This window comes from Propithecus coquereli, unplaced genomic scaffold (genome assembly GCF_000956105.1).
Source record: "Propithecus coquereli isolate 6110/MARCELLA unplaced genomic scaffold, Pcoq_1.0 Scaffold81, whole genome shotgun sequence".
Taxonomy (NCBI): domain Eukaryota; kingdom Metazoa; phylum Chordata; class Mammalia; order Primates; family Indriidae; genus Propithecus; species Propithecus coquereli.
Window position 1 is genome coordinate 3064106 of NW_012154285.1, and position 17427 is coordinate 3081532.

At 43.7% G+C, this 17427-nt stretch overlaps 1 protein-coding gene across 2 annotated transcripts in view; it reads right to left on the bottom strand.

The window, feature by feature from the left end:
• Window positions 1-17283, bottom strand: part of ZNF664 (zinc finger protein 664) — a 33656-nt gene extending 16373 nt beyond the window's left edge. Inside the window, exons 1-2 of one of the 2 annotated variants that reach the window (XM_012663552.1) lie at window positions 17195-17283; window positions 16495-16629 (exon numbers count right to left, since the gene is read on the bottom strand). The gene's annotated coding sequence lies outside the window, so the exon portion shown is untranslated. Of the gene's footprint in view, window positions 1-4730; window positions 4829-16494; window positions 16630-17194 lie in introns of those variants that run through there. The other variant, XM_012663553.1, reaches the window with a different exon arrangement.
• Between the last annotated feature and the right edge of the window lie 144 nt (window positions 17284-17427).

Consider the following 17427-nt stretch of genomic DNA (forward strand, 5'->3'; position numbering starts at 1 on the left):
CATGTACCTCTGACTCCTGAGTCTAAGCCTCTCGTGGTCAAATCCTCTATGCCAGAAGCCCGGCCTCAGAGGATATCCGGGTTTCTGTCCACACAAAGGCCTGTTCAGGGCAGGTACCTGTGCAACCCACTGCAGTCACTGGAGTGACCTCAAAGCTGGGCTCCTCAAGTAGAACAGCAGTCTCCGGCCACCGGCTGCCAGTCGTGTGGCACCTCAGTGACACCTAACTGGTACCGAACGCTCCCACACCTGGGGCTCAAGCAGCAGCCAGCACCTCCTGCACACGCTGTTAACAATCACTCGCCTTGGCAACAACAGGAATAATTTCCCCAAGGGTTCTAAAGTCAACTTTTTAGGTTGGTGAAAGGAGGTTCTGACTCTGAGCAGGATTCTCCAACTAAAATGGGGCCTAATTTTCTCCTTTCTGGAACGAGGTCAAACTTTTTAAGATCTGCTCCTTCATTGACAGGTGAGGATTTTACATCACTTTCGATACTACCGTGTGCATCCTTGCCACCGGCTGGCTAGAAAAGGCTGCAGCGACCCAGTGACACTGCTGAGCAGCAGAAGAGGACCCTGACAGCAGTCCTTCCAGCCACTCTCCCAGCTTCTTGTCCCCACCCTCACACCACTTTTCCTGCTTGGGGGCCCAAGTGCCTCCTCCCTCATCGCTGCCCTACACACCGTAGGTTCTAGGTTCCTCATGCCCTACACACCATAAGTTCTAGGTTCCCTGATTTTTCTCACAACAAACCAAGGTCAATGGCTAATGATCTGGGGTCTGGGTTTTAATGAGCTACAAGGAAAGGGAGATGCTTTCATTTTGTCCTGGATAAAACTGCTCTTTGCATGACTTGGCCTAATGACTCCTAATGGAGAAAAGATAAAAGACAAAAGAAGCTGTGTCTAATTTTTAACTAGAAATTACCACAAAGACTATGAAATTAGGTCCAGAAAAGGGCAACAAAAATTATCGAGGGAGTGATACCAAGCTTTCTTCCAAGTCTGAGAAAGATAAGTGCGTGTGTTATTAAGGCAACAAAGGATGACACAGGCATACATTCTGTAGCTGTCCTTCAGCTAAATCCTCTCCCCAAACTGACCCTACGAATGACACTGCTGGGTGTAAGCCTCTGCTTGCCATCTGCTACGCGACTGTGGCTGATCTCAGATTCATCTGCAAGTATATGGATAATAATGTCTACGCTCACTTTGCTGGGGGTAATTAAAGAAGACAGTAAATGTGAAAGTACCTATCACAGTGCCCACAGCATAGCTGAGGCTAAATAAATATCAGTTTCCTTATTTCCTTTATTTTAATTAGTGCATAACACATTCACTCATTTGCCAAGAATGTCATTTCGCAGGCAGAGGCTTCCAACACCTGATGATCTAATCTCCCTGTAATTAGGGATCCTCCTCTGTTCAAAGTCAACACTGCTTTTGTACCTACCTGTGTGCCTGCTCCTCCCTGTTTCTACCCATGAGGTCTTCCCTCTTGACCTTCTAGTCACAGGATTGCTTTTTAAAAAATCTGACTTTAGTGAGATTTCCTCAGTTTGCACTGCACTACTTTCTTCCTGCTCTTCAACCCCACATACAGAAAGACCTGAGCAAAGGGACAGAATGATTTGCTTCAGTGATGGCCCCTGCATGAATTCCACATCCACGGCCTAAGATTATCTTATCTATGCAGTAAATGTGTAACACGCACACGCACCAAGAATCATAGTAATTTGGTGCGTAAGACACTAGACTTGCGGTCAAAAGGCCCAAGTTCAAATTCTTGATCTGGCACTCAAGTGCTATATGACCCCACGTCCCTTATTCTCACCGGCTCAGTTTACTCAGCTACGAGGCAGAGGTCACGCAGCTGTCCACTCCCACCTCAAACCAAGACAGGGTCAACACTTCCGTGCTCAATCCTCCTCAGTGAGGAAGAGCACTGACAGGGAGACCAAAAAAAAGAAAATCTTCTCAGGACACAACAGGATACCCAGAGTGAGTCAACACATGTGAAGTACAACACGACGTAAGAAAATTGGCTCTTTCCTGCCGACTCTGCCTTTCCCATCCCTTCCCTGTGGCTGATTCTGGCGGACTGTCCTTCATAGCTGGCCAGGCAGTTCCTCCTGCTCCAAGGTCAAGCCAGAATGGGCTGGGGGAGGGAATGCCAAAGGAAACACAAAGGCTTAGGACACATTAGCTCTAATGCACAGGGAGAAACTGGCTTCCTCCTTCCACCGCTGTAGTAGTGAGTGCCAAAGGGACAAAATCCATGTTCAGGCCCTAGATAAAAAAGAGCAGAGGCTGGAAAGCTCAAGCCACCCTCGGGAAGAGGCCAAAGAAATGCCTGAAGGTCCCAGGCAGCCCAGCCTGGCCACCTAAAGAAAGTAGAGACTAGGCCCTGGGGACCAGCCAGAAGTGAGGAGTGGATGATTAGCAGGACTGTCCTCAGTGATGCTGGGAACAGGAGCAGCCACAGTAATTAGCAGGTTAAAAAGTTAGGGATTTGAGATTCTGGCTATATTTTGATGCCAGAAAACTGTGGTTAAAACTGTGGTTAAAAAACACATAAAATGTACTATCTTAACTATTTTAACTGTATAGTTTGGTAGTGTGACATATATGCATACAGATCTCCAGAACTTTTTCATCTTGGAAAACTCAACTTCTATCCCTATCCAACAAAGCCCCTTTTCCCTCCCCACCCCAACCCCCAGCAACCACCATTCCGCTTTCTTGTCTCCATGAGTTTGACTACTCTTAATGCCTCAGATTCTGGCTATTTTTATACCTGGGTCACAACTGACAACTTGTACCATTTGGCAAATGGAAGTGAGCATGCACGGGGGACACGGATCTGTGGGGCGGGCTCACTCAGCAACCGAAAGTGCAAGAGCAGCTGACTTCTTACAGCCAAAGTGTCACATGGAGATGATGGGAACCCTAAGATCAGATAGGATTTGGTAATTATAATTTAAGATGTGCATGGATAGAAATTTACTGCCACCTCACTCTCAGAAAGGGCCAGGGAGTGGTCACAACAAATCACAGAAGCTTTTCCACGTTCAGGCTGTTGACCTTTCAGGTCTGGCACTGCTAGCTGATCCAGTGTCATTCTGAAAACGGATGCCGTTAATGGCTAATATCAAATTTGGCCAGTGGTCTCAGCAAACACCCCTAATTTCTAGGTACCCTGGATGGAAATACACATAGGACTGAACTAGAAAAGCAAAACACATCAACACTATTATTAGCCGGGCCTGTGACTCCAATCCCCAATGTAGCATTCCGTAAGTGAGGCTAGATCACATGGAGAATGCCTTTCCCCTACATGAGTGGCAACCTTGAGCTTGAGACCAAGCTACATATTGGCATGAAGAGGATCTCATAAAATACTAGGCCTAAATATTCAGTCTTACCACCCATAACAAAGAAGGCTGGCTGAGGGTACCCGGGTCAGCAATGCAGAGAATGGGGCCAGAAAGAGACAGAAGAGAGAACATTTGCCATTATGCCAAGGCTTCCAAATTGCCCCCAGCTTCCAAATAGGGCAGTTGCCTGGACACCGATCTAGCACACTGGAAAGAGAGAAAACAGGGAGAGCTGGTCAGGCCCTTCCCCTCAGGAGTGGCCCCAGCCTCCTTACTCTGGCCATGTGAAGCCAGAAAAGAGAGAAGACACCACACACACACGTGGGCTTAGCCTTCTAACTGGCACAGGAACTAGACCCGCTAGGACAGAAGCCACTGAAATATCCTTTACCTCATAGAGCCAATTCTCCTTATTGGGTGGAGCTGTCAGGTCAGGGAAGGGAGAAGCCCAGAGCCCAAGCAAGCCACCTTTGGCAGTGGGGGCAATGGTGAGAAGATACACGCTCCCTCCAGATGCCAACAGCTACTGAGACAAGGGTTTTCCTTTCTCTTGCTTCCCAGCTGTGCACAGAAATAATGGACCATTTTAAGAGGTATGTGAATCACGGACATCCAGACTGTATGTTTCAGAGAATTCTGGATTTAGGCAATGACCAAATATAGATGATGTTCTATGTAAGATATATGTTGTCTTACTGAATTAAGCCAAAGAAGGGAAGAAAAATCATTAAAAAATGATCACAAATCCAAAGGCTCAAAACAAAGGAGGAAAAAAAAACTTGTGCTGGGAGCGTAACGGCTCTCAGAATCAAGTTTGCTCAGAGACTGAAGTAAAACCATAATCCCCAGATAAAACGACTTTCAGGAACTCATATTTAAGGAAAAGGCTGTTGTTCAGGCTTTGGAAAAAACACCAGAAACTTATAAAGCAATGAACTCAGCTTTAAAAAAAACTCCAGATATCTTAGTGAAGACAGGAACAACGGGGAAGAAAAACAGAACAGCACGAGATCTGAAACCACATAGGCCTCCAAGACAGCAGAAGGAAACGGGACAAGCAGAGCGAATTTTAATAACCAATGCTCTACATGATCAGAAAATGAAGCTCCTGAGAAACAAAAAAGAGATGGGACAAAGATGTTCCTGCCGTCCGAAAGCAGTCCAAGGTCTAGGGAATGCAAAAGCCAGATAAAGGCAAGAGTTTAAGGAAGAGCATGAGGTGGGGGAGAGTTTCCTCCTCACTGAGCCCCAAAGGGCACAAGCTTAGAAAAAACTCCAGAGGCAGCTTCAGTTTAAAACACTCCAGGGGGATTCTCCATCTAAGATGAATGGTGACACAAGGGGAAAACTTACCACAGTGACAGAAGTCCAAACCCCCAAAACATTCCAGAAGAGGCAGAGACAGGGCCCACAGTAGCTGAAGGGCTATAAAAGCCTTAGGATCCTGCTGGATGGGACAAATGCAGAGAGAAAAGTAGGTTTATATTATTGAGACTTTAGGATCACAATGTTTTTTAAAGAACTGGCTATTACAAATGCAGGGGCCCAGCTCAGAAGACCCACATATATCTGGGCTTTATGTAAATACACAGGAGTCAAGGCATGGAGGGCCAAAGGGATGAGAAAACCTGAGAAATCATGGAAAGGAAAATCCAGGCAGTCTACACAACTTCTTCCAAGACTTAGGAATCCTAATGTCGTAACTAGCCTCCTGACAGGAACTTCATCCACAGTTTCAGGCTCACAGGTGTTAGAGCACTCAGTTTTTCGCTGGCTGTCCAGTCTCGAGCAGTGCTGAGGGAGCACACACAGGAGTCAGGTCGAACGGTTTCACATCCCGCCCCACCACATACCTGCTGCGAACCCTCACCTCACAGGTTAAGAATGGAGTCACGGAGATAATAAAAGCACCTGGCCTTATAAGGTTGCCTTATTAGGGAGTTTAAGGGCTAAATACATTCACCCACGAGAAGTACTTAAAAGAGTGCCTGGCAAATTTTAAGGGTTCAACAAAAATTAGCTACCATTATTATTACTTATTCCATCTATGACCTCCTTCTTCTGCTGTATTCTATAATTGCTCAGAGTAGTTTGGGTACAGATTTCAAGATCTATTTTAAAGTTTGAGGAAGTTCACTTTTCCTTGGGAGGTGTGACGCTACATTAAGGGACCTGGATAGCAAACAGCTGCCATATTTACATTCTTACAGAACGTTTACATGTCTTTCTACATGTTGTGAATCTGGGGACAGTGCTGAATTACGGTATGTCTACACAGCTCCCTGGAACTTTGGGGGAGGGAATGAGGTTAGAATAACCCAGCTTGCTAGGGCTACCTGAAGTTCCTATGTCATCTGCAGCAGAAATCGCTAAGGTGAGGAACAGTCCTGCAGACTATGCTAAGCGGCCCTGCGCTGCGGGAGACTGAATAAAACAGGAAGAAAATGGAAAAGTGGAAATGCTCTCAACATACTTAGGGATTTTAGTTTCTCTGTGGAAACAAAGGGTTGATGTAGAATGAAGGCTGTTACCAGGATATATTTTAAAGGGAAATTAAATTGGAGGAATTTAAAATGGCTTTGATATTGGCTTTTTCTCCCTTACAGAACTATATACACCAATTACGGTGCCTCTCTCTCAGAAACCTAACCAATTCTGAGGACGAGGTGATTAGCTATGAGAGGAGGCTGAGAGGTTGTAATGTGCAAAGAGGCCGCAGAGGTCACGAGCGATCTCGGCGATCCAAGTCACGAGGAAGTAGAATCTAAAGGATTCTAAAGGAGAAGCTAAAAGGTAGAAAAAAGATATACACAGGAGGGCAAAACAAGCCAGATGGAAGCAGGAGGAGAAAGACACAAAGAAATGAGAGACGCCACGAGACCTGGTCCATGGGAAAGACCATGGCTTGTCTCTGCACTGCCTTAGCTCCTCACAGGTCTAGTTCATGGGCATCCTCACGACATATCCCCTTTTTCCTAAAAGAATCTGAATGAATCTCTGTTCCTTCCAACAAAAAACTCCCTAACTAAAAGTTACTTGAACTCCTCTTCAGGATGAAGTTTCCCAGGAGGTTCCCCAGCCCTGAAACAGACAGATTCCTGGCAAGTCCGCTCCCACCAGACATGCCTAGACACACCCAAGGTCTGTCTCCCCGCAGAACAGGGACGTCTTATCCCTAGGCATATAGGCATCGTCCCTAGGGCTTATGAGCATCTCAGGGGCCTATGAACATGTTTGAGACCTGAAAAAAATCGACTGGATGCAAAATGTGAAAAGAAAATTGCAAAATCAAAGTTAATAAGTACTGAATGTCTGCAACTAGTCAAATGAAGCTTAACTCACAAAGTTTCGTATAGGTTAATTTTATGTTGGACGTGTGGGTGATTTTTTAACGTTTGATATGACATGGTAAAGACCTCCAAAGTTAAAAGAGCTTAAGGCCTTCAAAGGTCTTTAAACCAGTCTGACAGCAGTGGACACGTTCAGGCCCAAGCTAGAATCTGCCTACCCCACCCCCTTCAGGATCACACACTTTAAACAGTAAGCCTCACGACTCAAAACCGAGCAGTCTGAAGTGAGAGATCAAATCCCACCTTACAAATTTTAAATTAACAATTTTAGTACTTCTGATATGAGGAGTCTATTGTCTTTTCTTAATGAAATATTTTAAGTAAGTGAAGCCAAATAACTTCTGTTAACCATCCTATTAGTTTTACCAAAAAGAAAAAAAAATGTCATTCATGATAGCAAACGATCCCACATATTTAAACTTCTCCTTCAACAAATCTCTCATGTAAGCAATTTCAAAGCCAACTCTCCTCCCCCCACCCCCATATACCTCTTCAATTTTGTTTTCTCTCAGTGCTTGTTTTCCCTTCAGCATTTAAACACAACGCAAGCGTCTCCCCTACCTTAAGGGAAAACAGCATTTAATCCCATGCCTTCTCCAGCTGCCATATAAACCTCCCCCCCTCTCCCCATCCAGGCTTCCTAAAGATTGACTTTCCAGATTTCTACTGCCTCACTTCCCATTCATGCCTCAATGCACCACGCCACTGATGTTCCTCTCAACGTCAGCTTCCTCGTGACCAAAGATAGGGTCCATTTTGTTCTTGATCTCACTGGATGCTACACCAGTGGCCACTGGCCACACCCCTTGGCTTCTTCTGACTCCATGGCCTCTGGTTATAACTCTCACTGTATAAGCCATATTCTCAGTCTGCTCCGTGGGTTCCTGTTCCTCCGTAAATACTAGCACATTCCTGTGGGTTCCATCTCTGCTCTCCTTTGCTCCCAATTTACATCCACACCAGTTCCAACCATCTCGCCCACTGGTTCTCAACTCCGGCTGTTGAAAACCTTTGCTGGGAGTCTGATTGGACTATTCAGAATGCCTCCAGAGGGCACTCAAACACCTGCTCAGAAATCTTCATGCATCTTTACATGAAGGTCTTACAAGCTGAAAGGAATTTCACTGTGGATTACTATCTCTAACTAGGTGCCAAGCATCATGAAAATTTGTGCAACCTGTTTTGCGCAGGTTCCTTGATTCTAACTGTGAGTCTAGCAGGGCCTCATACAAGGTCCTGATCCTTTCATAATGCAAAGACGCGGTAATAAGTTACTGGATATTGATCAACTGAAAAACCTGACATTTTTTCTAGTTGACGCATGGTACTCTGAATCAATGAAATATTCCTAAACCCCATCAGGCTCAATCCTAAACATATTTGAACTACATATCCAAAAATGATTTTGAAAGCCAGAGAGGCATTACGTATTTACTCTGCAGAAGAAAAAGTGTTCCAATTACTTTTATTAATTGTTTTATTGTTAACCTAAGTGTCAGAATTTGTAACCTTAGGGATAGAGGTCTGCTCTAGCTACGAAGTCTTCCTCACAAGCTGTCACAATACCGTGGAAGGAAAGCACAGCAAAATAAGATGTGGAAATACGCTATGATTATTTTATGAACTTGGAGGGGTATGAAAAATAAATGAGCTCTAGAATAGCTTTACTGAATTTCTTATAATGTATCAGGTGACTCAGAGACACTGCACATTCCAGAGTTAGAAAAAAGATGCAGAAATGCTTTAATGTTAAAAGCAATACAAATTATGCTTTTCTTAAAATTAAACTTTGAATGCTTCTGCTCTAACTCCAAAAGTAAATTTTAACAACAACAACAAAAAAAAATCCTCTCTTCTTCCAGATTCTTACAAATGAGTAACCATAGCCACTGGTTACCCACCTTGTGAATCTCCCATGAGAATCAGCTCTGACACTACTTTTGACCTGCTAAACGACTTCAATTTGCCAATTCAGTTTCACTCTTGATCCCTTTATCACATCTTTGGGCCACTTAAAACTACTGCCTCTGCCCATTCTTGAAACTTCCTCCTGACTTTCAGGATACCTCTCCCGAGTATGCTCACCTACAAATCTGGCCAGCCCGCCAGGCTCTCGCACACTAAGTGAATCTGCTCTCACAGGCCCCTCTACAGAGACCCCAACAGTGGTGAGCCTGGAATCTAAGCTGAGCCAACTTGACTGTCCCCCCTGAGAACTCAGAATTGAGAAGTGGGAAGACTGCGTCTGTGAAGTGAGCTGGCAGGGGCTACAGACTCAGGATGGCCTTGTGGAGCAGGCACCCGGGGTCACACGTGTTAAATACAGCAGAGCGAGCCTGCTGAGAGAGGCACAGCAACGCAGACCAGATGCAGCGAGCAGGAGAGGCAGGGGAAACGAAGGCAGAGCGCAGCCGCACTAACTGCTGCCAACTTTCCAGAGGCTGGGCCCCAGCCAGAAGCAACTCTGGGCTCCCTGGTGTGCTCAGTACCCCCTGCACTTAAGCCATTTCAAATGGATTTTATTTCTTTCAACCAAACACTATCTGGTTAAAACATCCATCCTCCTTCCTCTCCAACGACTCCTTCTGTTACCTTTGCAGGCACGTCCTCCCCTGCCTTGTCCTTCGTGGTACCCATGCCCCAGCTCTGCCTTGTGCGTCTTCTCATCCTGCTCTGCATGTTCTCACTCACTCCCAGCCAGTGGCAAGGACACAAATGATTCCCAAATCTCTAGCCAACCTCACGGCCAGGTGGGCACGTCCACATGGACAAAGGGCCTCTGCCTATTTCCTGGCCTGCCTCTATGTGGAAGGGACTAGTTCATCAACATCAACAGCAGTTGCCTCAATTAGGCATACTCTGACAAGAGTGTGACTGACAACAGGACCATTAATGCCAGAAAAACCTCCAGCACCTGCTCATACAGGCAGTCTAGCCTGATGGACCCCAAAGACAATCACAGTATTACTCAAAGTCAGGGCCACTGCTCCAATTTCAAAAAATTTACAGATGTACAATTATATTGCAAGAAAAATTTACCACATAGAAAAAGTGATCTTAATAACAGAGCTCTACACAGTACCTGGTCCTCCATAAAGCAAAGCATACATGTGTACTATAAAATCATTCTGTGCAAATCTTCTTCAGGAAGAACCTACATGTCCTATAAGTCCTTCAAACTTAGCATGTCCAAAACTGAATCTGTCACCTCCTCAGTGAAGCCTACAAAATTCCTCTCTAAATTAAGACAGCAATGCTTACAACGGAATACCTGAAACTGGGTAATTTATAAAGAAAAGACATTTCCTAGCTATAGAAGCTGAGAAGTCCCAGGTGAGGGGCCGCACCTCGTGAGGGCCTTCTGGCTGCTGGGGACTCTGAAGAGTTCCAGGGCTGCGCAGGGCATCACAAGGTGAGGGGCTGAGCCTGCTAAGATGCCAGCTCAGGTCTCTCTTCCTCCCCCGCCTCCATGCTAACCCATTAATACAGGAGGGGCAGAGCCCCCCTGACCCAATCACCTCATTAAGGCCCCACCTCTCAGAACTGCCACACTGGAGATTAGGTTTCGACATGAGTTTTGAGGCGGACAAACGCTCAAACCATAGCAATTCCCAACTACAGGAAATAGGTCTACCCGCAACTGCCCAAGCCAGAAACCTGGATGTCATCCGCTCTCCTTCCACTCTCCCTCCCAAAGGTATTGTGAACCTCTCCGCTCGCTCCACCCACACCGCCTCGGCTTAACTCAGCCCATGGTCATCTTCCTTTGCAATGCTATGAAAGCCTCCAATCTTGCTTCCCTTTGACCATTATCCACTCTAATACAACCTTTCTAAAATGTAACTGGATTGTTCTTACCCTGCTTAAAATTTCTCAAAGGGTCCCACTTATTTTCAGCGTAATTTCCAAATTTATTCACATGGCTTTAAAAAATAAAAAGTACACACATCTCTTTGCCATGCAGCTAACATATCATCCCAAATATACTTTGTTAAATCAAATGTTCCATTATAAATGTAACACAGGTACATACAATCTTGGTAAATATAAAAAGCAGATTTAAATCACCCAGTATCTTGCCACCCAAAGTCTACAATTCTTAAGATTTTCATCTAAGTTCTTCTAGACATTTTTCCATGCATAGCTACCTAACACTGTGATAAGAATTTTAATATATTTTCTTCATAAACATTTTTAGTGGCAATACGTTATCCACAGGATGTATCATAACCATTCTGCAAACTGCACCCTTAAATATAATTCTACAATATACATCTTTTTTGCATAACGCTCTTCTCTGTATTTAAAAATATTCCTCTGATGATTCCTAGATGGTTACTACACCAAGAAATACATTAAGACTCTTGATACATATGGCCAATGTAAGAGTGTGTCATTTTTACCACATCCTTTTAAGTACTAGGTACTATAGTTTTTTAGCCTTAATTTAGGCTGTTATGAAATTGGTGAGAAATTATAACATACTCATTAGAAAAGTAAATGTTCATTGTAAAAAAAAAACCTAAAACAATCCAAACGTGAAATAAAAAATCAGTCTCCCTTAGGCTTTCTCCCCAGAAATCATCATATTAAATGTTTTCCATGTATTCTTCTAGACCTTTTTCTATTTTTATTCAGCAGACACACACACACACAATTATTGTTTTGTGTCTCATCAAAAACTGGGATTAAACGTGCTTTTTTGGCTCAATAGTATATTCCGAACATCCACATAAGCTATGTCAATACATACAAATCTACCTCTTTTTAAAAACTACATGATATTCCACAGTATAGAGGTAACAAAATTTGTGTTTATCTTCAATTTTCCTCATTATAAATGATGCTATGATAGACTTCCTTCACATTAACTTGTGTCCTCCTGTGACAATATCATGGATTCCTGTGTGCCTGCTAGACCAGAGGACATGTGTTTTCAATTTTGATGAATATCTGCAAAAACTGCCAGCTAAAAAGGTGGAACCAGTTTTACGTCCCCAGCAATGTTCAGGTTTCTTTACGTCCTTGGGTATGTCCTGAATTTTCGCCTGATGCCTTCCACGCTCCCCCGCAAACACCACCTGTTTGGATTTCCATTTCTCTGGTAGTGAGTGAGGGTGAATCCCTCTTCCCCGTTCTGACGCTTTCATTTCTCAGAGAACTATTCACATCCTCCATTCATTTCTCAATTGTGTCCACTCCATTAATCCTTTAAACATGTTACAAAAGCTTTCCTCCCAGTCTGTCACTTTGTAACGTCTTTTGTCACACAGAAGTATCAACTTTGATCATGGTCAAATGTATCAATCCTTTACTTTATGATTTTAGGTTTTGGTCTTACCTAAGTGTCCTACCAAAAAATTGTATTTCCCAGTATACCCTCCTACATAACAAACTCTCTTATGTTTCTTTCTAATAGTCTCACAGGTCTTTTTTTTAGTTAGTTCCTCAATCCATCTAAAAACCATTTTGAATATGGTGAAGTAGGACCTTTCTTTCCAAGTAAAGAGCCATCTATCCCTACACAATATACTGAATAATAATTTCCCAACTGTTGCAAAATACTAACTTTACGCATAGTAAATTCCTATATATAAACGGGTCCGTTGCTGGGTCCTACTTTGCTCCACGTGTCAGTCTGTCTGCTCCTGTGCTCGCCACTTACACTACAGCAACATTACAGTATGCTTTCATTTCTGGTAGAGCAACCCCCCCATCACTATTTTTCCATTAGAAAACTGTTTTGGCCATTCTAGCACACTGACTCTGACAGAAGAAAGTTAGAGGCAATTTATCAAGTGTCCAAAAATAATTCCCATTGGGATTTCAATTGTAATTACATCAACATTACAGTTTAACTTGGAGAGTACTGCAATCTTTACAGTGATGTCTTCCCCTCCAGGAACATGTAACATCTGCCCATTTATTTAGGGTAGCTTTTAAACCATTTAGGTAGAAGTTTTTACTTTTCTTTATAAAGCTTTGATACAATTATGTCTTATTCTTAAATGTTTTCTAGTTTTGTTGCTATTGAGAACAGAATCTTACTTTTCTGTAAAAGTAATTACTAATTACTTGATCATTAGTGAATTATACAACTTTTCAAATGTTTAACAAGTTACATTTCTATCCAGTGAACTATTCATAACCTATAACCACTTGTATGTAGATTTTCATTATTTTCTTAGTTGATTTGTATGAGATCTTTACAAATTGAAGGTATTCACTCTGCTTATCGTTTGCCATAAATATTTTCCCACTCTGTGGTTTGGCTTTTAATCTCAGGGTTTTTCCTTTTCTTCTTAAAGAAGTTTCCATTTTTTATGTAGTCTAACACATTGCTTTTATTATTTTCTCCATTGTTTCTAACAGTAGCAACTAGTAACAGATCTAAGTGCCCTGCAGGTGCCCAGCCTTTATCTCTCACTCTCATAACACCCGCAAGACAGGGATTATTTTCTTCAAAGATTCCAGTTTAAGTACGTCTGACTGTAATGCCTGTTCTCCGTCCACCTCAGCACACATAACTCCTCTTTCCAAATATTTAATATTTACTGCCATTTTATTTACACTTGGGGGCATTCGTGATGATTTATCATTTATTACATTTCCACATACAATAGTTTATTTCTGGGGTGCTGAACAGGTTCCAGTGACCTGCACAGATAAGATATTCTGCAGCCAATATGACATTTTTAATGAACGTGGCTCTATAATATGTTTAAATATATTTGTCCCACCTTCCCACTCACAATTATCCTGTCAAGTTCACCCCAAAATGGACATCTCCATGACATTTAGACATCACAGCCAGGAATATGGCCCGTCTTTCCATTCAGGACATTCTTTCAGACCTCTCACGATTCTTCATGGTCTCTCCAGGGAGATCACATTCAATTCCACAAGGTTTGCCTACATGTTCAACATTTTGTGCAGCGATGTGGTCAGTGCCCGCTTTTTGTGTGGGGTGGCTTTTTTCTTCCATTTCAGTTTCTGCTACGTGATTTTTGGTATTCAGAAAGCTATTAATTTTACACATGCACTGTGTACCCAGTTACTTCATCAATTTTTTTACTTGATGATTTTTCTGTTCTCCTTGTTTTTCTAGTCAATAGCATCTATAAGTATTTCTCTTTTCATTTTAGATCCTGACTTCACTCTTACTTCGAGTGTTACTGCTTTGTCAAACTTATAAAAACCATATTAAATAATGTCCAATTTTTAATTTGATTCTCTGATACTTCAGTGTGGACTAGTTTAATATTTATGTGTACTTTTTGCATTAAAAAAGTACCTTTTTTCTTCCTTTTATTTATTCCTACTTTTTTAAAATAAGAAATGAGGGTCTGTTTAAATCAAACATCTGTTTTTACCTTAGTGTAGTCGGTAGCGTGAAGTCAGTGTGAACTGCAAGGGAAAACCCACTCTCTCCTAGGCAGCCCTCTGAAATGGTCCCGTCCCCCCACTGCCCTCCATCCCCACCACACCTGCGCATTCTGCATGTGGCAGGGACTGCAGTGGTTGTTTAAAAATGCAAATCTGATTATGTCACCCCCCCCCCTGCTTAAAACCCAACCCTTATAATGGCTTCCGATTTCACTCAGGATAAAAAAATACAACCACCCTAACCCACCCTACAGGATCCTATAGGATCTGGCTCTGGCCTAGCCACACTTCCCCTGAGCCCCGCACCATCCACAGTCATTCTTTCAGTACCTGAATGGCAAAAGCTGTGTTCCCCCTTCAGTGCCTTCCCACATGCTGTTCCCCTGCCTGGAAAATTACCCTCAGTTCACTCAACGCTAACACCTACTCACCCTTCCAATCTCAGCTTAAATCTTATTTTTACAGAAATGTCTTTCCTGGGCCTCCTCTCTCCAGTCTAAAATTTGGTCCCCTTTTTTATATTCTCTCATAGCAGGTGCTACTTAATTTTCATACCAGAGACCATAGTTTATGATTATACATGTAGTTGTGGGGCTGTATTTAATTTCTGATCCCCTCCCTCTCACAAATTATACCCTCCAAGAGAACAGGGACAAGTTAATTTTCTTGGCCACATTAAAGGTACCCATACTTATTTGAATGAAAGAAAAATATCTACAAAGCCCTAACTGTATCTCTTACACCTTAAAATACTACCCATCATATCATTTAATCAATATTCAAACTGCTAAAACTTTCTGATATTGCCTACAAACTCAGTAAGACTCCATTTTCCTGAAGGATGTACAAACCAATCTGAATTTACTGCTGCGATAGAAAGTATATGTATAATTTACATCTCTAGGAAGTAAATTTTGTTTAAATATTACAACGAGAGTTTTATCTAGTGTTCGGTCTGCTGATATGTTTATTCACAGTCAACTAATTTATATGCCTTATTTAAGACATGTAAAAAGCCCAAGGAAAAATGTGCTTTGCAAAATATTCTTTAAGTCTAATGTATTGTCAGTAATTGATAATTAATGATAACAAAATCACGAATTAAAAAGCATTCAAAATAGACTATTTCTTGTATGACGTGACTCATACATCTGGCCAAAAAATATAAATTGTATTGCAAATAAACAATTTTTGGATTATAAAAGCTAATAAAACCAATCTTTATAAACAATTTTATATTCTACCAAGCTTACTGAACTCTACGGAGTCGACAGAGCAGGTATTACTACTATCTACAAAAAAAAAAAACTGAGGCTTGGAGTGATTAAGTGTCCTCTCCAAGGTCACCTGATGACTGGTAAGTGGTAGAGTCCTAACTACAATAGGGGAGGGGTGGCAGCTCCCACATGTAAATTTCTTAGCCAAAGAGAACTTTCACCATAAATGTCTAGTCTCCGTAATTAGTGTAGATGTGTGCTACCTTCACTAAAACTTCACCTCACCAGATAACCACCACCATCAAAAGTGCTATTTTAAAGTTAAAACTTCAATTGCCATCAATTTGGGAAAAGGCAAAATAAACTATGGTACACTGAAACTATGGAACATGATGCACCATTTCTTTAAAAATGAGTCAAATTATTATATGCTAAAATTGACACATACAGTACAATACTTGTTACAACAGTCAAAGATGACATAAGTACACACTCATACAAGTATTAAAGATTTAGAATACACACCGCGCACATAATAGTCCTTATCCTTGGAGACAAGGGTTGATAGTCAAAGATTTTTGCCATCTCTGTGACATGGTCCTTTTTACAAAGAAAATGTACTACTCTAACTTAAAATAATTTTTAAATTTTAAATTAATTTGTGGATTGAACAAGGAAGTAATTTTTCTGCTCTAAAAAAGGTATGCATCTCTAAAGGAAGTAGAGGCCCTAACAGAGAAGACAAAACACTTAAAAATCGTTCAATCTTGTTAAAACATTAAACTGTCTAAATGTCACAAAACGTTCCTCTAAGGAGTCAATAGCTACCAAATATTTTTTCAATATCTGGTCTCCTTTGTTGCGCTAAGACAGTCAATAAAAAAATCACCAACTAGAGCAGTACAAAGCAGGCTCCTAGAGAGATTTAGTTGTTAGAGTTCGGCAAGAAAGGTTTCACAAAGGAGCTGAGTTTTGAGGGAAAAGAGAGGTGATTTGGCAGGGAGATTAACCCGGACGGGAAAATGTCTGGGAGGGGAATAGATATATTGAGTTCATCAGAAGCAGGGGACAGCAACAAAACTGAAGTCAAGTCCTGGAAGAGATGAGAATTTCTTAGGATGTGGGAGTTGAGAAGGAACTCGTCGGCGCTGCTAGCCAGTTTACCTGGGTGAGAATCCGGCCCTTGTTGTGGTCAAACAATGGAAGCGTCCAGCGGCAGCAGCCTTCTGCGCTGGGTGCGCGAAGGGTTCCTCATCACCTGAGTAGGATGCTCGTCCGCCTCTGCCGGGACGGAAGGAGCTATAAAGAACACAACATCACACCATGCAGCGAGGCTTCTCCACAGCACAGCCCGGCTCCCCGATCCCACGGCGCGGCCATTACCGCCTCTCCGGGGACCCGCCTGGAAAGGCTCCAAGGCGCGGCTCCACGGGCTTCGAAAGCTGTCGTGCTCCCCCTTCCCTCGGCTCCAACAACAATGGAGCACGGCTCGGGAGTCCGGCTCCCGCGGGGCCTCCGCCCGGCCTCGCCCCTGCCCGCTGCCCACCCTGCGCCCCGCGCCCGCCGCCATCTGCGCCCCCCCAGCCCCGCTCCCCCGCACTGCGGGCCCACGGCCGCCTTCCGGAGGCCCGAGGGCGGCTTCGCTCCCCGGGCCCGCCCGGCTGCGCAGAGCCTCTCTGACCTTCCTTCCCTCCCGGTCCCCGAGGGCCGGCCCGGCTCGAGGCCCATCCTAAGTGACGGGTTGTTTTTCTTTTCTTTAATCCACTCACCCTCCTTCCAGCCCCCAGCCCGCTCCCCTGCCCCCGCCCCCGCCTCCATCCAGAAAAGAAATAAAGAGACTACAGCTCGGCCGCCGAGAACTCACTCCAAGTGAGGGGAGCAAGCGCCCCAGGCCGCGGGCTCCGCGCACCCACCTCCCTCTCCTCCAGGGACACCTCACAGGTGCGCCTCCGAGCCGCGCGCGCGCGCTCCGCACACCCAGACGCCTCCGGGGGACAGCGCGCGTGCGCACGCACGAGGTGGCGAGCCCCGGGGGGAGCAGGGGCCGCACGCATGCGCGCCGCCCGGCCCGCGCCCCCGCCGCCTGCCTCCGCCCCC